At 55.6% G+C, this 16,592-nt stretch overlaps 1 protein-coding gene across 1 annotated transcript in view; it reads left to right on the forward strand.

The window, feature by feature from the left end:
* The first annotated feature begins 4,779 nt into the window (after window positions 1-4,779).
* The window catches only part of LZTS3 (leucine zipper tumor suppressor family member 3), a 44,361-nt gene continuing 32,548 nt past the window's right edge, over window positions 4,780-16,592 (forward strand). The window contains exon 1 of the mRNA XM_027712651.2: window positions 4,780-4,948. The gene's annotated coding sequence lies outside the window, so the exon portion shown is untranslated. The remainder of the gene's footprint in view (window positions 4,949-16,592) is intronic.

Here is a 16,592-nt window from a genome sequence, read left to right on the forward strand (position 1 = left end):
CCCACTGCTTTCAGCGTGATCCCAAGGATGACCCTGCAGCCCCCCCGGCCGTGCACCCCTTGCCACACACTCCCAAACAAAAGGTCCCTGCTCTTTCCCTGCTAAGCATGAACCCAGAGAGGTATAAAGCTGCCAGAACCGAGCTCTGCCTGAGGCTTGGCTTGATGGATGGCAGAGCTCAGCTGGGAGCTGTTTGATTTGGGTGAAAGACACTGTGTGGGAAGCAGCCCTGCCTGAGCTCCAAGGTGTGTAGGAGCCAGCTCGGTTTCATCTCAGCTGATTCCAGCAGCGGCGTTGCTTTGGAGAAAACGAAATGCCGGGAGCTGTGGAGGGGGATGGAGGTCAGGACAAATCTCTCCATTCACTTCTGCAGGGATGAGAGAGGCAGCAAAGCTTTCAATGGGAGCCTGGGAATTTCTCCATGAAAGGACTGTGACAGATCTGGTTTGGTGCTGAAAGAGGAGATAGTCTGGAGTGTGCCTGCCTTGGTCAGTTCTCCTGGCTTACAGCCTTGGAATCTCACCTGGAGAAAACCCTGAGACTTCTTCCCAGCAAAGCCAGCAGTGTCCCTTCATCATAGAAACACAGAATGGTTTGGGTTGGAAGGGGCCTTTAATGGTCATTTCGTCCAAGCCCTTGCCATGGGCAGGGACACCTTCCACTAGACCAGGTTGCTCCAACCTGGCCTTGGACACTTCCAAGCGGGATGGGGCAGCCACAGCTTCTCTGGGCAACCTGTGCCAGGGCCTCACCACCCTCTCAGCCAAGAATTTCTTCCCAATATCCCATCTAACCCTACCCTCTCACAGTGGGAAGCTATTCCCCCTTGTAGCATCACTCCATGCTCTTGTCCAAAGTCCCCCTCCAGCATCAGTTCTTTGAATTCCTTTTGACTTGGAAAGGGAATTTTTGATGCAGAACCCCATACTTTGCCTGCTGTCCCAAACATCTCAATTTCTGCTCCTTCTTCTCAAAGTCCAACCAAAAGCTGAAACCATCGACATCCCCAAGAGTTGCCTGCAGCCTCCTGCATCCCCTCCTTGCTTGGAGAGACCTCTGTGGTCTTGAGCATGTTCAGCCTGCCACGAAGCTCTAGCTGGTGATGAGACAGCCCTTGGCACTGGTATATCTGAGCACCCCCAAACCATCTGCTCCAGTTTCATCCCTCTTCTGTGTCCCTGTGAGGAGGAGGAGACTCCAGCTGAGAGAAAGGGACAGGCCGCCCACTTGTGCTGAGTAACCATTGCCAAATTGGATGCCAGCACATACACACACACACACACACAAAAATATTTCCACTGAGGTTGCTGCGAACAATGGGCTCTTGATTATTTGCTATCTCAAACACATATGCCTTTGGCCGATCTCCACGGGGAACAGGCAGTTCAAGCACTGACCCTCCTGCTCTTGGACCAGCCCGTCGGCATTCCCGCATCCAGCAGCGCCGGCTGAGGGGGTGTCTCACCAGCGAGGAACAGGACGTGATCCCTGCCCTGGGAGTTTGCAAGATGAGGGCAGGCACGTGGGCAAGGGCACAGCCAAGTCCTGATCAGTGATGGTGAGAAAACTCTGCCTCCTCAGACCCAGAGAGACCACTGGGAAAGCTTGACCATCTCCTCAGACAACCCCAAGACCACCTTGTTATGGTCTTCCTGCCCTTCCTTCAAACCTTCCCATGGTGTCTGGGAAGATGTTAGGGAATGTCCAGCCAAGGTTCATCAGTCCTTTTTCCAAGGACACGGCAGAGTAGGAACACCCTGGCTGGCTCTGTGCCTCAGGTCCAGGAGCACTGGAGTCACATCCCAGTGATGTCCTACCTGAAAGGTGAACGCCAGTGATGGAAGAAGCACTGGGAGATGTTTGAACCCAGGAGATGTGATGAGCTGAGCAAAGTCCTGCTTGCACAAGGTGAGAACCTGCTCATGGTTCATAGTAGAGAAATCAGAGTGACTGTCCAGTGCTGGCCACACGCTATGAGCAAAGGGGAAAAGGGACTGAGGTTCTTGGAAGCAAAGTGTTTGATCTGAACATTATTTGTGCTACACAGAGGTCTTTGCTCAGCCCTAGGCTGGTTCCTCCCTTCCTGGAGAGAGCCTTCCAGAGCCCCCCTCAGCCCATGGCTATCCCGGCTTTTGCACTGTCTACAAATAGTTGGTGCGTGCTGAAAAGAGCAGATCTGAAACCACAGTTGGCAAATTGCACCAACAAGCATATTCTCAGCGAGGCATTGTTCCAGTTTGTATATGTCTGAAAAGAACTGTTCAGGCATATGTTAAAGTTGGCACCTTCTCCCTGGGACTCGCTGCAATCTGACGGCTGGAGCATGATAACCACAGCAAGGCACACAAAACACTCAGCAAATGAGGGAAAACAAAGTCCACTCGGGTTGCTGGAGGGGCTGGGATGAGGACAAGGAGCAGAGGCAGAGCGCTGTCCTCTGGAGAGGGAGCTCATCCCAGCCTGGCGTGGAGAGTGATGGCATCTGCAAGCCCTGCTTGGAAAGGGATCAAGAGCAGGGTAGGAGAGGAGAGCAGAAAACCTGCTGCCCCAATGCTACTCCCAGGGTAATCCTTATAAAAAGACTCAGCCACTGAAAAGGAGAGTGAACCCAAAGCATGTGAGGTGTCCTACAGGCTCTGGGCTTCAACCCACGCCGAAGGAAGCAATGACTTGCCGTGGGGGTGCACTCAGTGGGGACACACAGCACACTGAGGGTTCTCAGCCTGGCAAAAATGCCTCTCCCTTGGAGGGGCTGGAGAATTTTAGGGGGAAATATCGTCCTGGGTTTGCTTTTCCTTGAGTGTCCATGCACAGCTGCAGCTGGGGACAGGATGCTGGGCTGACCTGGGGGAGCTGCAACATCATCAGCTGCAACAGCATCCTCTTGTTGGCAGTGCTGGGTTAACTTTTGGACTCAGTGATCTTAGAGGTCTTTTCCAACCTAAATGATTCTGTGATTCTGGTTCTCAGCTACAAAACTGTCCCTGCCCCAGCCTAGGCATCATTGGATGGGGGGACATGTGCAGATTCCCTCTTCATCCCCTCAGGGCATCCAGGAGCAGCCCAGCGGCCCTTGGAGAGGGCAGCTGGAGCTCATCCTCCCTCAGGTGTGGCTTTCTCCACATTGGTGCTCAGTCCTGGAGGTGTGTGACCAGGTGAGGACCAGAAGGGGGTTCATCTGAGTCTGGCAGTGGCAGATTCCTGTAAGACACCCCCTACCCCTGCATGACCCCTGAAAGGGGCTGCACCATCAGGCTCAGAGGAGACCAGGCTGCCTATGAACACTGTTGGCTTCTGAACTGCTTTGCATGGACAGGGATAATCCTGCTGGGTCCTGGGCACATCTTCATCTCTGGTGGGACAGTCCCAGGATACGTCAGACCTGACCTTCTCCATCCTCTATCTGCAGCTCTGCTCTTTCTCTTGGCTCTGTCAGATTTCACAGCAAAATTGTCCATGCAGGACCAGAACCAGTTGTCCATGCAGGAGCTGAGCTGCTCCATTGCTTGGCAGTGCTGGTGGGAAGCAGCAGAATCCCATCCACAGGAGAAGTGGCTTTGTCCCAGGCTCTAATCCCGGTCCTCAAAGGTGACTGACTAAGTAAATCACAGAGCCTCAGCTGCCCTTTCCATCCAAGGAGGATCACACACAGCCTCTGGATCTCTGTCAGCAACAACCTGTGCAGGGAGACACTCGGTGCCTGCAGTTCTGTGGGAGCAGCCGAGTGCCTGTCCGGCACCATTAGCAGGGATAATTAATTACCTGCCCTGCCATTTCACTGGAAAGCAGCAGAATTAAGTGGCAGCAATTCCTGCCTCTTTCCTCTCTCCTGGGACTTCTGACAGGTGAGTAGGAGTGGTGTAAGCTCCATCCATCCATGGAAAGGCCAAGGGAAGTAGAGCCTGTGTGTGTTGCAGGATCCAAACTTGCTGCAGCAGCCCCAGTGCTGGGGTGAAGCTGGAGGCAGGGACATGTGCCACCAACCTCAGGAGCTTTTCCTTTTCCCTCTGGCACCTCTCATTCCTCCTTGGAGAAGACAATTCTGTGCTGTGTCACTGCCAGGACCTGCCCTGCCTTCAGTTTGAGTCCTTGACCATTTGAATGTCCCTTTTTTAGTTAATCTGTGTAAAAGAGAGTTCGGGGGGTTTGCCTCCTCTCCGAGCTCAGAGGGTGGGAGCTCTCCACGAGACTGACATTACTTCCCCATCCCACCCCCACTGGAGACCCCCAGGGGTTCAGGCTGTGCCCTCCCAAAGGGCTCTATCCTTGGAGACAGGGGGAAAACAGGGACCAAACTGAGATTTCCATGGTGAATACAGGCTTGGTTCCCACCCCCAGCCTTGTCTGTCACCGAGAGGCTGCCTGTGCCCCTCAAACCCCAACTGTGCCCCCGAGACACCCCCTGACCCCCTGCATGGGGCAATGTCGGGGCTCAGCCATACTGGGGAGCTCTTTTTTGGGGGTCTTGAGGGTGATGAGATACGGTGAGGCTGCAGGGCACTGAGCCAAGGCACCACCAGACCCCAAATATCCCCTGTCCAGGAGCCCCGTGGGGGAAGGGGACAAGGGTGGAGGGGTCCATGGAGCATCCCAGCATCCCCAGCCAGGTCCATGGGGACAGAGCCCTGTCCGGGAGGGGTGGCGAGGGAAGAGTTAAAGGGAAGGCGAGCAGATCCTCCTCCATCCTCCCAGTCCTCGCTGTTAGGCTGCTGCTGTGACAGGGGGTGGGGTCGGGGCTGGCCGCCGTTTGCCGCAAGAAGGGGGGGGAAACGTGGCTGCGAATGTGTGTGTGTGTGTGTTGGTGACACAGGACAAAATGAGATGAGACCCCTCGGACGGGAGCGGCCGCCCGGCTGCGATCCCTGATCCCTGCCCGATCCCTGCCCGCTCCCGCACATCGCTGCGATCGCCACCGGGCACGGGCGCAGCCCCAGCATCCCCGCCAAGAGTAAGGCTCGGGGTGGGGAGGAACTGGGAGGAACTGGGAAGCGGCACTGGGAGTGGGGGGAGTGGGATGGGGTGCGGGGTGACGGGGAAGGGGGGTCTCTTGGGGGTGAGAGAGGTGCGGGGTGCACGGAGAGCGAGGTGGGGGACCTGATGCTGGAGCTTCGCTCGCCTGAACCACCCACCCAGATGTAATTTGGGGGGGGGAGGGGAAGATTTTGGGGAGGGGGTGGGGGTGGAGGATGGGCTGCCAGCGCCGATTTCGGGTGTGATGGAGGGGAGGGAGCCTTGTTTGTGCCTAAAGTCGCAGCTGCCTGGATTTGGCCCCGCGGGGCCGTTGGGATGTGACAGCACCCAAAAATAGAGTGCGAGGTGGGGAGGAGCGGGGGGCAGACCTGTGTGCCAGTGCCAGGGCCAGGTTATTCCCCCTCCTCACCCCTTCCTAGTCTTCTTTTTTATTTATTTCTTTATTTCTTTGGCAGTGATGTCAGGGAGGGGAGCGGTGGCTGGGGCTGGGGGTTGGATTCACGGGAAGGAGGTTGCTGGCGGCCGAGTGATTAACGTGCAGTTGCTGGGAATTATGTCATCTGCCTCGGTGCTGGGTGGCCCTCGCCCAGGAGCGGCGGTGGGGAGGGAGGGAGGACGTGGGGGGACGTCATGACACGGGGCTCCCCGCCTGGGGCTTCACCCAAGGAGGCACCGATGCCTCCCTGGCTCTGCGAGGACTTGGGCATCCAATGTTCTCACCCCAGCGCGGGGTTCCCCACTTGGGACAGCACCCCAGGAGGCACCGATGCTTCCCTGGCTTTGCAAGGATGTGGACACTGAGTGTTTCCCCCCACCCATCGCAGCCCCCAAGCCATGGGCTCACGCTGGCAGGGCTGTGGGTGCACACCCACCCCGCTGCCCTCTGCTCCCGGGGGGCTCAGACCCGCGGGCTCCATCCCCACGCGGGAGAGGAGCAGGTTGTTGCTCCTCCCGATGGCTCATCCCGCCCGCTGGCCCGGCATCGGGGCTTGGAGCAGGCGGGGAGGGGGCCGTGGGGAAGGAAGGATGAGGGTGGGCATCCCCTCCTGCCAGCTCCCCGGGAAGGAGAGGGGCCGGAGCTGCTGCAGTGCAGCACAGAGCCCCATCCGAGGCTGTGGGTGTGCCCGAGGGGCGCAGGGACCCCCCTCTGCCACCCCATCCACTCCTCGGAGCCCAGGCGAGAGCCTGGGGACCTGTGAATGCCAGCGGCCCCCTCCCCCCCGGCTGGATGATCCCTCTGGTCCAGAGGACGGTGTCGGGCTGCTGGATGCTCCACACCCTGCTGGGCACCCCCCTGAGCATTCCTTGAGCACCCCCTGAGCATTCCCTGAGCACCCCTTAAGATTCCCCCTTAGCACCCCCTGAGCATCCCGGTTCTCTTCCCCACGTGGAGAGCCGGGGAAGGAGGGCAAGGCCTGCCAGTGAGCCAGGCACGGCCCCTGCTGCACATCAACAACCTCTTCCCTCGGCTCCACACCCCACGCAGCCCCGTGCAGCTCCACAGATCCCCGTGCAGTTCCACGGATCCCCGTGCAGCTCCACGGATCCCCGTGCAGTTCCACGGATCCCCGTGCAGCTCCATGGATCCCCGTGCAGCTCCACAGATCCCCGTGCAGCTCCACAGATCCCCGTGCAGCTCCATGAAACCCTGTGCAGCTCCACGGATCTCCGTGCACCACGGCATAGGGTCGGGCAGGGAGCGGAGCAGGCAGATGCAGGCAGGAGGGCTGCAGGGAGCTGTGGAGTGGAGGTAGGAGGGGTGGGCATGGCTGCAGCGGGTCATTTTCTGGCATTTTCTGCCCCACAACAGGAGGGAGGGGGATGCCAACGGCTGCTTTGATTCAAGCCGGGAATCAGCGGGTGCGATCCAAGCCGGGGGATGCCACTCGCCCCACGGGATAACCTTTGGCAACTCCCTCAGCTCTCCGTGCTCTGCTTTCAACACCCTCCAGCACATCCTTCATCCTCAAACCCGCTCCGGCGGCGGATTATGCCCAGCAGCCGAGCCCTCTGGGGAGGTGCTGGCATGACAGGGGAGCGCAGGATCTCCGAGCACCCCCGGTTTGGAGCGGGCAGGGCTGGGAGGCTCCCGCATCCCGCGCGGTCCCCTCTCCCGTGCCCTCTCCGCGCAGGGCTCCGTGCGCCGGGCGGTTTGTTTATGTGTGGCCCTGGTTGGAGCAGCGGCGATCTGCCGTGGCTATATATAGCAGCGATGCTGTCATCCGAGTTCAGCCTGGCTGGGGAATTTATTTTCTGCAAAGGCTGGGAGGCGAATGGGCTGAAAACAGGCGTGGAAATGCCAGAGCGGTGTCATCCCCTGTCTGCGTTGCCCGGGCTCACGCGAGGGAACAGGGCACGGTTGTCCTGAGTGGTGGCTTTGTGGTGGCAACAGGGAAGAGGAGGAATGTGTGGAGGGGCTGAAATGGGCTCCCTGAGGCAGCGGTGGGCATTTAAAAAGCAGTGCCAGCAGCTGCATGGCTCCACACAGGAAAGAGATTCCCTCCTCCTCAAACTCTTCTTTGCTGGGTCACTGGGCTGATGTCCCAAGGGACCATCCCCCAGATCCAAAAAGGAGGAGGGAGAAAAGCATCTGAAAGTCCAACATCTGGTTGTATATATTTGGGAGACAGCAGCAGCTTGTCCTACAAGAGGATGGGGCTGGTAGAGCCCCACGGGGGCTGCAGCATCAGCCCTGGGCACCCGCTGCTGCGCCCAGCACAGGGGCATCGCCACGGCGTGGTGCATGATAAGGGCACCTCTGATTGCCCATCCCGAGGAAAAACAGGAAGTAGGAAGAAAGACGGTCCCCTGACTTGCAAAAAACAGGCAGATGGGGAGGGTGTTTTCCAAATGCGCTGTGAAAACCACGTTGCATCAGCAGGCAGAGGCACTCGCCGAGCGATAACTCCGTGTGGAGCAGGAATGTGGATGAACCGGGCTGCAAAAAGTTTATGAAGGGAGTTATGTCCCAACTGGGAAGGTTAAGAGTTAAGGGGGTGTTACTGGAACTGTTGTAGGGCTTAAAATCTGCTTTGTGGTGAGGGGGAACTGAGCCCAGCCATGTCCGGGGATGTGAGAGAAATCCAGCAAACGAAGGGTGAAACACGGAGATTTCTTGTTTCCCTTCACAGAAGATCTTTCCCATTAGTCATTCCTGTCACAGGAGCTGGCAAACACGGTTATTATTTGAGGGATCTGAAAGTGAAATGGAGGCACGAGGCCAGGAGCCCAGACATTGCTGCCCCTCAGGATGGGGGAGCAGGCAGGGACCCCCCAGCCCCTCCAGGTCATCCTCACCTCTGCTCCATGGGGAAAGCCTTTGGACTCCACTCTGGGTCACTGGATTCATTGTCTGGTTGTGCTTTCCACAACCTGGGAGTCGTTTTCGTGGAACCTGGTCTAGTGAATGCCCATGGAAGGGGGGTTGGAACTGGATGGTTGTTAAGGTCCTGTCCATCCCAAACCATTCCAGGCTGTGATGCTCCATCCTGGAGGTGGTGGTGGACCAAGGACTTTGAGAGCCTGCAATAAGCTGGATGTTTCCCAACATGCACCCCAAACTCAGCTCTCCCATCACCCCACGGCCCCGTGGGGGAAAGGACCACGCTGACACCCCCTGAGGGGGACAGGAAGGTCCCTGTAGCTCCTTAAACAGCAAGGAAAGCAAACACAAGTGTTAAGGCAGCTGTCAGGAAAGAGGGATGGCTTATGCCTTATGATCCAGGTTTGGCTGGAGCCGAGAGTTCTCCTGGCAGAGGGAGCTGAAAGTCCCCTTGAGCCACTGGAGGAGCTGCAGGAGCTCCTGCTTCAGCTCAGTGGAGCTGCTGCAAGGCTGGGAATCAGCCTCACAGCGATCCTAGCTGAGTTTCTCTCTCCCAAAATTGTTTTTTTGTGCCATGAACATGTGGATCCTGTTGGCTTTATCTGGTTCCTGAGTCAGAAGGATGAGTTCTGTCTGAGTCTTGCTGGAATTTGACCCACCATGAGGCTCGGTGGCCGTGTCTGCCTTCCATCTCCTCCCCGTGGCTGGCACCTTCCTTCTCACATGTGTGCATTGAGTTTGGGAGTGGTAACAGGGGCTGGAAACATTTTGGATTTTCCTTTGGATTAAAGTAGGAGGGCTCATGCTATGACATGACTCCAGCACATGGAGCCTCACTGGACGATGCCAACCATGGGCAGCCCTTGTGTGCAGAAGGATCTGGGATGGCTTCACCAACAGCAGCCCTGACCTGAGCCTCCTTTTCTCCAGGCTGAGCCCCTACAGCTCCCTCAGCTGCTCCAGGTGCTCCAGACCCTTCCCCAGCTCCGTTCCCTTCCCTGGACACGCTCCAGCCCCTCAGCATCACTCTTGTCTGAGGGGCCCAGAACTGGCACCAGCACTGGAGGTGCCTCAGCAGTGCCAGCACAGGGGATGGGAACTGTCCTAGTCCTGCTGGTCACATTATTTTTGGCCTTCTTGGCCACCTGGGCACACCTGGTGTGGGCCACTGTGGACCGGCATCCCCAGGTCCTTTTCTGCCGGGCAATGGAGCCCGTTCCCTTTGCAGGAAGGCCGGGAAAAAAGGCAATCGGATCATTAACACATGCTGCTCTTCACACAACCAACCTCACAAATATTTATCAGCTGGAGAAACACACGGGCTCGGAAGTTGCCAAGTAACATAACAAGAGGCGCTTTTAAATAAATATATGTGCGTCTGCGGGTGACGAATTATCCAAATCCCTTGGGATGTGGCCCAAAGATATGTTTTCCTCTGGAAGCCCAGCACCAGTAATAAAAATAATGATCCAAGCCAGGAACAAAACCTGGGATAAGCAGTGGCTGGCTGTGTGTCCAGCACTGGAGGAAATTGGTTCCCTGCTCGGAAGGGCTGTGGAGTGATGCCCGACAGATCCGTGCCTGCCAGGGACAGACTGGGAGGAGGATGGGATGGGGGAGTTGTTTTGCAGGGGAGGTGAGAACAAGCCCAGGGTGGTTGGTTGGGTCTCATCCTGCATCCATGTGCTTCTCCCATATACCCATAGGACCAGTCTTCTCTCTAGGCTCAGGATTTCAGGATACCTTGTTGTAGACCCTGTATGGCTCAGAAGACTTCCACGTTTCCTTCCCTCCGGCCCCAAGGCCGTGTAGTAGGACTTAATGGACCTCTTTGTCTCCAGACCAGGTGTCTATGTCCCATAAATCCAGCAGGAACATTGCTTGCCCCAGCCTGCCCGGGCATGTTCTGCACTCTCCAGACAACCAGGGTTTTCCTGACACTAAATCCAGCTAAATCCTTGCTTGTGAGGTTAGTTTGGAAGTTTTGGGGGTTATGAGGGGAGTAAATGCTGCCAGAGGAGATGAAGTGGGTTTGCAGATGAATGGGCACCTCACCCTGTTCCTTCTTCCATGGGGAAACTCTGGCTTGTGGGGTTGGGATTTCATAGAATCACGGAATGGTTTGGGTTGAGAAGGGACCTTAAAGATCATCCAGTTCCATCCCTTGCCATGAGCAGGAACACCTTCCACTGGACCAGGTTGCTCCAAGCCCCATCCAACCTGGCCTTGGACACTTCCAGGGATCCAGGGGCAGCCACAGCTTCTCTGCCCAACCTGTGCCAGGGCCTCCCCACCCTCCCAGACAACAATGCCTTCCCAATATCCCATCTAACCCTGCCCTCTATCAGTGTGAAGCCCTTCCTCCTTGTCCTGTCACTCCATCTCTTGTCCCCAGTCCCTCTCCAGCTCTCCTGGAGCCTCTTTAGGCACTGGAAGGTGTTGGAAGGTCTCCCTGGAGCCTTCTCTTCTCCAGGCTGAACACCCCCAGCTCTCCCAGCCTGTCATCTCACTTGGTGGGGATGTTCCCATGCAAATCCACCGTCTCCTCCCCACTTTCACCAGACTGGGTTTTCATTCTGGGGCCATTTTGGGTTTCTTTCCTGCATCAAAACATGAGGAGAGACAACCTGGACATGAAACCAGTAGGCAAAGTCAACTGGGTGAGCATCCCCCTCTGGTTTGGGGGGGGACAGACGGTGCCCAGACCCACTGGGCCCAGGGCAAGGGGGCGAGAGGAGACAGACTGACCGAAGTGATGGTGGTGGATGCTGCCCAGAGAGGCTGTAGGTGCCCCATCCCTGGAAACACTGATGGATGGGAGCTCCTCCCGAGCTCCCAGCCATGGCAGTGCCCCGCAGGCACGAGCTGGAGATGATGCACAAGGGGAGGTCGGAGCTTTTATTAGCCCAGCTGCTGGAGCTGGAAAAAACAGCCCAGCTTTCGGGTACAGGAGCTCATCTCCTTGTCCCTGCTTTCTAATTATATCAGCTGATCTAGTACAGGCTCGTTCCACTCCCCATGGACCGTTGCCTTCATTACATCCCCAGCTCTGCCCTTGGCAAGCACTTGGAGTAACAGCCCAGCCATCCCAGCGGAGGTGTTGGGATGGGAGGACTCAGACACTTCCCTGCAGTGGGGGCTCCTGCCTCCAGCAATGCAGGGAATTGCAAGGGGACGAGGGACAGGTGACAGGGACATGTTGGTGTTTGTAGGGGGACAAGGGACAGGGACAGGGACATGTTGGTGTGTTTGTAAGGAGATGAGGGAGAGGGGACAGGGACATGTTGGTGTTTGTTTTGGCCAGACCATGCATCTCACCTCCCAAACTGTGGGGTGGAAAGCCAGGGAAGGCTGTCCCTGTCACATGGATCAGCTGAAGTGGCTCCTCAGGGTGGCTTAGAGAGGCCAGGGCAGAAAGGAGAGGATGAAAACATCCCCAAAATCATAAGAGATGCTGGGATGAGACAGGCAGAGCTGCACTCCCACAGCTCTCCTCCCTCAGGCACTGTGGTCACTGTCCAGGGCAGGGATCTCTGGGAAAGACCAGGACCTGTTCTTGGCTGAAATTTCTCCCTCCTCAAATTAATACATTCTTTAAAAGGCCTCTGCCAGGAGAACCCACACCTCCACCCGCTCTCAGCTCAGTGGGGGCATAAATACCTGTCTCAGGAGTGGGCTGAGCACAGCCCATAAAGCTCAGCTCAGTGCCAGGCTCAGGGATGTTCCCCTGATGTTCCCCACGGCTCTGGCTCCTCCAGTAATGTCACCAATAAATCCCTGCTGCCCGGCTGGGCCCTGGCCACCAGCCACTGCACAGCAGGAGTTTGCTCCCCTCCTTCCTCCTTCCCATGGACTGCTGCGCTCTTCCTCCTGCCTGCCACGCTCTCCCTCTCTCCCTCCCAGTGGTTTTCCAAGCCCCAGGGGCTGATCTCTTCGGGGATCGGGGTGTCCCCAACACCCAGGAGTGGTTTTAGTGCTGTTGAGCCCTGAGTGGGAAGTTTTTAATGTGTTTTGTGCTCTGCTGCTGGTGCTTCGTGTGGCCTGATCCCTAACCCTGCAAAGCTGAGCTTCCCTCGGCCCCTCCAAGGGATTGCATGGAATGGGAGCTAATCTGGGGACTATGAGGAGGTGTTTTAGAACCTGATCTTGTGTCTAAAGCGGTGAAATGTGCCACCTGCACGTGTTTGGGGTGGGTAATCCCCCTGCAGGCAACAGCCAGACTGTTTTCCAGCAGAAAAACCTGGACAAACTCGTCTCCTGCGGCTCTGGAGGGCTTTGTGACACCGCCAGGACCGGCCAAACCAACCCAGGGCCTGTTGACATTCCTCAGCGCCAGCCAAGGGCTTTGCCCTCCCCTCCACACTCTCAGGGGCCCGAATTAGCTTTTAATAATAATATTTAATTTAAAAAAAAATTAAAAAAAAAAAATCCCTGGGCAAACAACCCGGCCCCGGCGCCCGCCAGGACGGCAAACACTCCCCGAGGGGCACCAGGTGTGGTGCATTCCTGATAGCTGGGAATGAAAAGAGGGATTATTTCCCTCTGGATGGAAACGTGCAGGGTGAGCAGGGCTGGCCAGCCCGGCTCTGAGCAGGGCTGGGTGGTGCCCAGCACTGTGGGAGGTGGGTCCATGGCTTTGGGAAGAGGTGCCTCAGCCAAGCCCCAAGCTCCAGGGGTGATTAATGGTGGCGTTGCTTTGTTCCACACGTTTCCTCCCGGCGGAGGTTCGGGATTTCAGGCGATAAAAGGGATCTGTTTGTTTTAAAAACGAGTCCTACAAGTCACCTGAGCAGCCTCCCCGTGCCATGAATGCCCAAGTGGCCAGCCCTGCTATCCCAGCACCAGGCTGTGTGGATGCATCCAGCACTCACAGGTTATTCCTCAAAGCTGGAAAGCTTCATTTTTCCTCCTTTAATGAACTTTCCATCAATCTGTTGATGTCTCCCCCCCTCCTCCTTAGCAGAGAAGTTGAGGACAGGTAGAACAACAGCCTTATAGCCCCAAACCCAGCTTTGAGCAGGACAGGAAGCAGGGAAAACCCTTTTCTTCAGCTCTCCACCCTTGGCTCTGGAGTGAAAAGCAATTTTGCACCTCTCCAGGGTTTTAAAGACAGGCAGAGATTTGGGCTGCCGGATAATGTTTCTCTGGGCCAGCTGCTGTGATAAAACCAGGGCATCTGTCAGCTCCAGAGCAAAACTCCCCTCCTGAAAGTCCAGCACAGCATTGCAGCAGGTGTCCCTGTCCTCTGAGGTGACACCAGCACACCACCCCCCAGGGGCATCCCAGCGGGAGCTGCGTCTCCGTTTCACACCCCACTGGGGGAAGAAGAATCCCTTCATTTCCTTCGGACACTTATCCTGTAAGGATCTTGATCCCAGGGGCGAGCGACAGAAACACCCTTTAAATCCATCACAGAGGGCTTAGGGCAGGATTAGCAGATGTCTCTGCAGGCTTTACACCAGGCTCTGGCTCCGGGTGGGAACTGGTCCCAGAGCCTCACATCCTCATGGCCCCGTCCTGCTCCAGGTTTCCCAAAGGAGATGGTGGTAGGCAGAAATGGAACAAGCCTGGCTCTAACTCCCAGTCCTGGGAGATTGTTGCATCCCAGGCTGGCAATTCCCTTCCAGAAGTGATAATCAGTTTTCCTTGGAGAGCTGGCTCTGGTGCAGGTCGCTGGCAGGGATGTCCCATGGCCAGGGAGGAGAGAGCTCTTCCCAGGCTGTTTCACCCTGGAAAATGCCAGGATGAATCCCACCCTGCTCCCCACCTTTGGGGGGATGTCCTGCAGAGGAGTCCAGGTATTTCCCAGCTGAAGACCTGACTTCTTCCTCTCATCCCAACCTGCCTGGCTGGTGGGCACCATCCCTATCCATCATCCCCATCAAATTCACAAGCAATTCCCTGGATCGCTTTCCATTCCCGACACTTCTCCTCCTTAATTTGTCTCAGGGATGTTTTCTTTTCCCCCTATTTCCCTTCTGCCCTCCACATCCCCTTTACCTCTCCCTATTTCCCATCTCCAAGGGCTTTTTGATCCCCCCAGGATGGCTTTACTCCAGCACACACAAGCCTGCATAATAGCTGTTGACACCGTAACTTCATTTGAATCGATCTTGTTTGCTAATTAGCTGATTGCAGTAATTGGCATGAATTACCTTGGGGGATTCTGCCTCCCTGGGGGTGGGCAGTGGCCTGCATGTCCCACATAAGAGGTGGGAATGGCAACAGGGAGATGGTTTCTGCTCCAGGGACACCTCTTGTGGGTATCCCAGTGACTTGTAGGGCTGAAGAAGAGTCACAAGAGGGGAACCGTAGCCTGGGACAGTGATTTTTAACTCTCAAAAGTGCCTGAGAGGCACTAAAATTTCAAGTATATGCAGCTCCTATTGAGCCTAAAATGGGTTAATAAAGGGCCTGTTTATGGGATGAAGGGATGAGGGGAGGTGACTCTTCTCTCTACCTCAAAATGTAACAGGAGATGACTCAAATACTGGGTTAAAGAGAAACCAAATGACGTGGCTTTTCTTAGAGGTCATAATTCACTGTAAATGTAAAAATTCACTGCCAAAAAATTTATGGAGGATGAAACACCACTAGGTTGAGTGAGGAGGGACCAGGCAGTGTCATGGAGAGTGTCCCCTGACAGCATCAAACCATTCAGGGGGTTCCAAAGACAACCTCGGGTGGGAGGTATCCCTGAAAAGCTCCAGGGATGGGGGGGAAATGGGGAAGGATCAGTGAGATCCTCCCTTTCCTAGTCTTTTTTCTCCAATCACCAGCTGCACAGGGAAGATGGGAAGACCTCCACGAAACCCAGCTGGAAACACCCCTGTCCCAGCCCCTTGGCATCCAGTGAAGAGCCAGCATTCCCCACCAAAAGCTTTAAGCATAAAGAATAGGGAGAGCAGCTTTTCACAAGGGCAGACAGGACAAGGGGAATGGCTTTAAACTGCCAGAGGGCAGGGTTGGATTGGATGTTGGAAAGAAATTCCTCCCTGTGAGGGTGGGGAGGCCCTGGCACAGGTTACCCAGAGAAGCTGTGGTTGCCCCATCCCTGGAAGTGTCCAAGGCCAGGTTGGACAGGGCTTGGAGCAACATGGCATAGTGGAAGGTGTCCCTGCCCATGGCAGGGGGTTGGAACTGGATGATCTTTAAGGTCCCTTCCAACCCAAACCACTCCATGATTCCACGATAACTCATTTTTTAAGCAGAATAACCTCGTCACTCCAAACCAAAGCACCTCACAGGAGCACATTTCCATCTGTGGAGCTGCCTGGGTCATCTCACACAACCTGCCCTTGCTGGAGTTGAATGAATCTGTGAAGTGCTGCTTTGCATGAGCCATCTATTTATATTGACAGCTTCCCACGCTCCATCCCTCCAGCTCTGCATCACTTTCTGCCAGGCTCAGCTGTATCATTCCAACTCTTCTTCTCTCCCCCTTTTATTTTTTTTTTTAATATTGCCCTGTAATTATCATCTTTCCAGCCTTCTGGGATCAGAGAGAAGTCCCAGGATTTTTTAGAGAGGATGAGCAGCAGGCAACACCACTCCTTGTCCTCCCTCCATGGGACTCTTGGGAGCAAATTAATTTGAACCCACTGTTTAAAAATGTTTATCCTAAGGCCATGCCATTGAGTGTCTTCCTGGGTTACTAATGGACTAGAAAGCACTTGGTTGTCCCTGTGCAATATGAGAACATCAGCCTGCTTTTTCCAAAGCCAGAACAGAAATTATTGAGCTTTTTTCCTCCCTTGTTATCAGCAATTTTCTGATCTCCAGCTTGAGCACAGGCAATGCTGCTGCAGTTATTTCGCTGCTCTTCATTTTGGAAAATCAAATGAAAAGTCCTTTCCTCCCTGTTGTCCATGAGCCTCCAGGAGAGATCTGATATGGCCAAGGCTTGGGAAGGGGATTCATTTGCTGCAAACTGAATTGCAGAGTAAATTCTGTAAGTTTGCTGAGCCAGAATACTAACAGTTTTTGTCCTGGTAGCCAGTTCTTATGTGTTTTGGGTGGAGAAGGGACAGCCCAAAATAAAACTGGGGTCTCCAAGACCCTTTGACTCCCTGCCAAGAGGCCAGATTGTTGCCAGAGCTTTTATTCTTTACTTCAAGAGGGTGAAATTATTAGCTGGCCACCCACCAGCTGAATAAACACCATAAACAGGTCTCAGCCACATGCAAAGCCATCAGTCACAGAGGGCTGTGACTCTGTCACCTTGCCATCCGTGTGAGTCCCTTCTCCCCTGAAATCACACAGGGGGGCCACAGGGACCCCCAGGGCCAAGTGTCACTGT

Source organism: Pipra filicauda, unplaced genomic scaffold (genome assembly GCF_003945595.2).
Source record: "Pipra filicauda isolate LSUMZ 115617 unplaced genomic scaffold, ASM394559v2 scaffold422_size665910_pilon, whole genome shotgun sequence".
In the NCBI taxonomy this organism is placed as follows: domain Eukaryota; kingdom Metazoa; phylum Chordata; class Aves; order Passeriformes; family Pipridae; genus Pipra; species Pipra filicauda.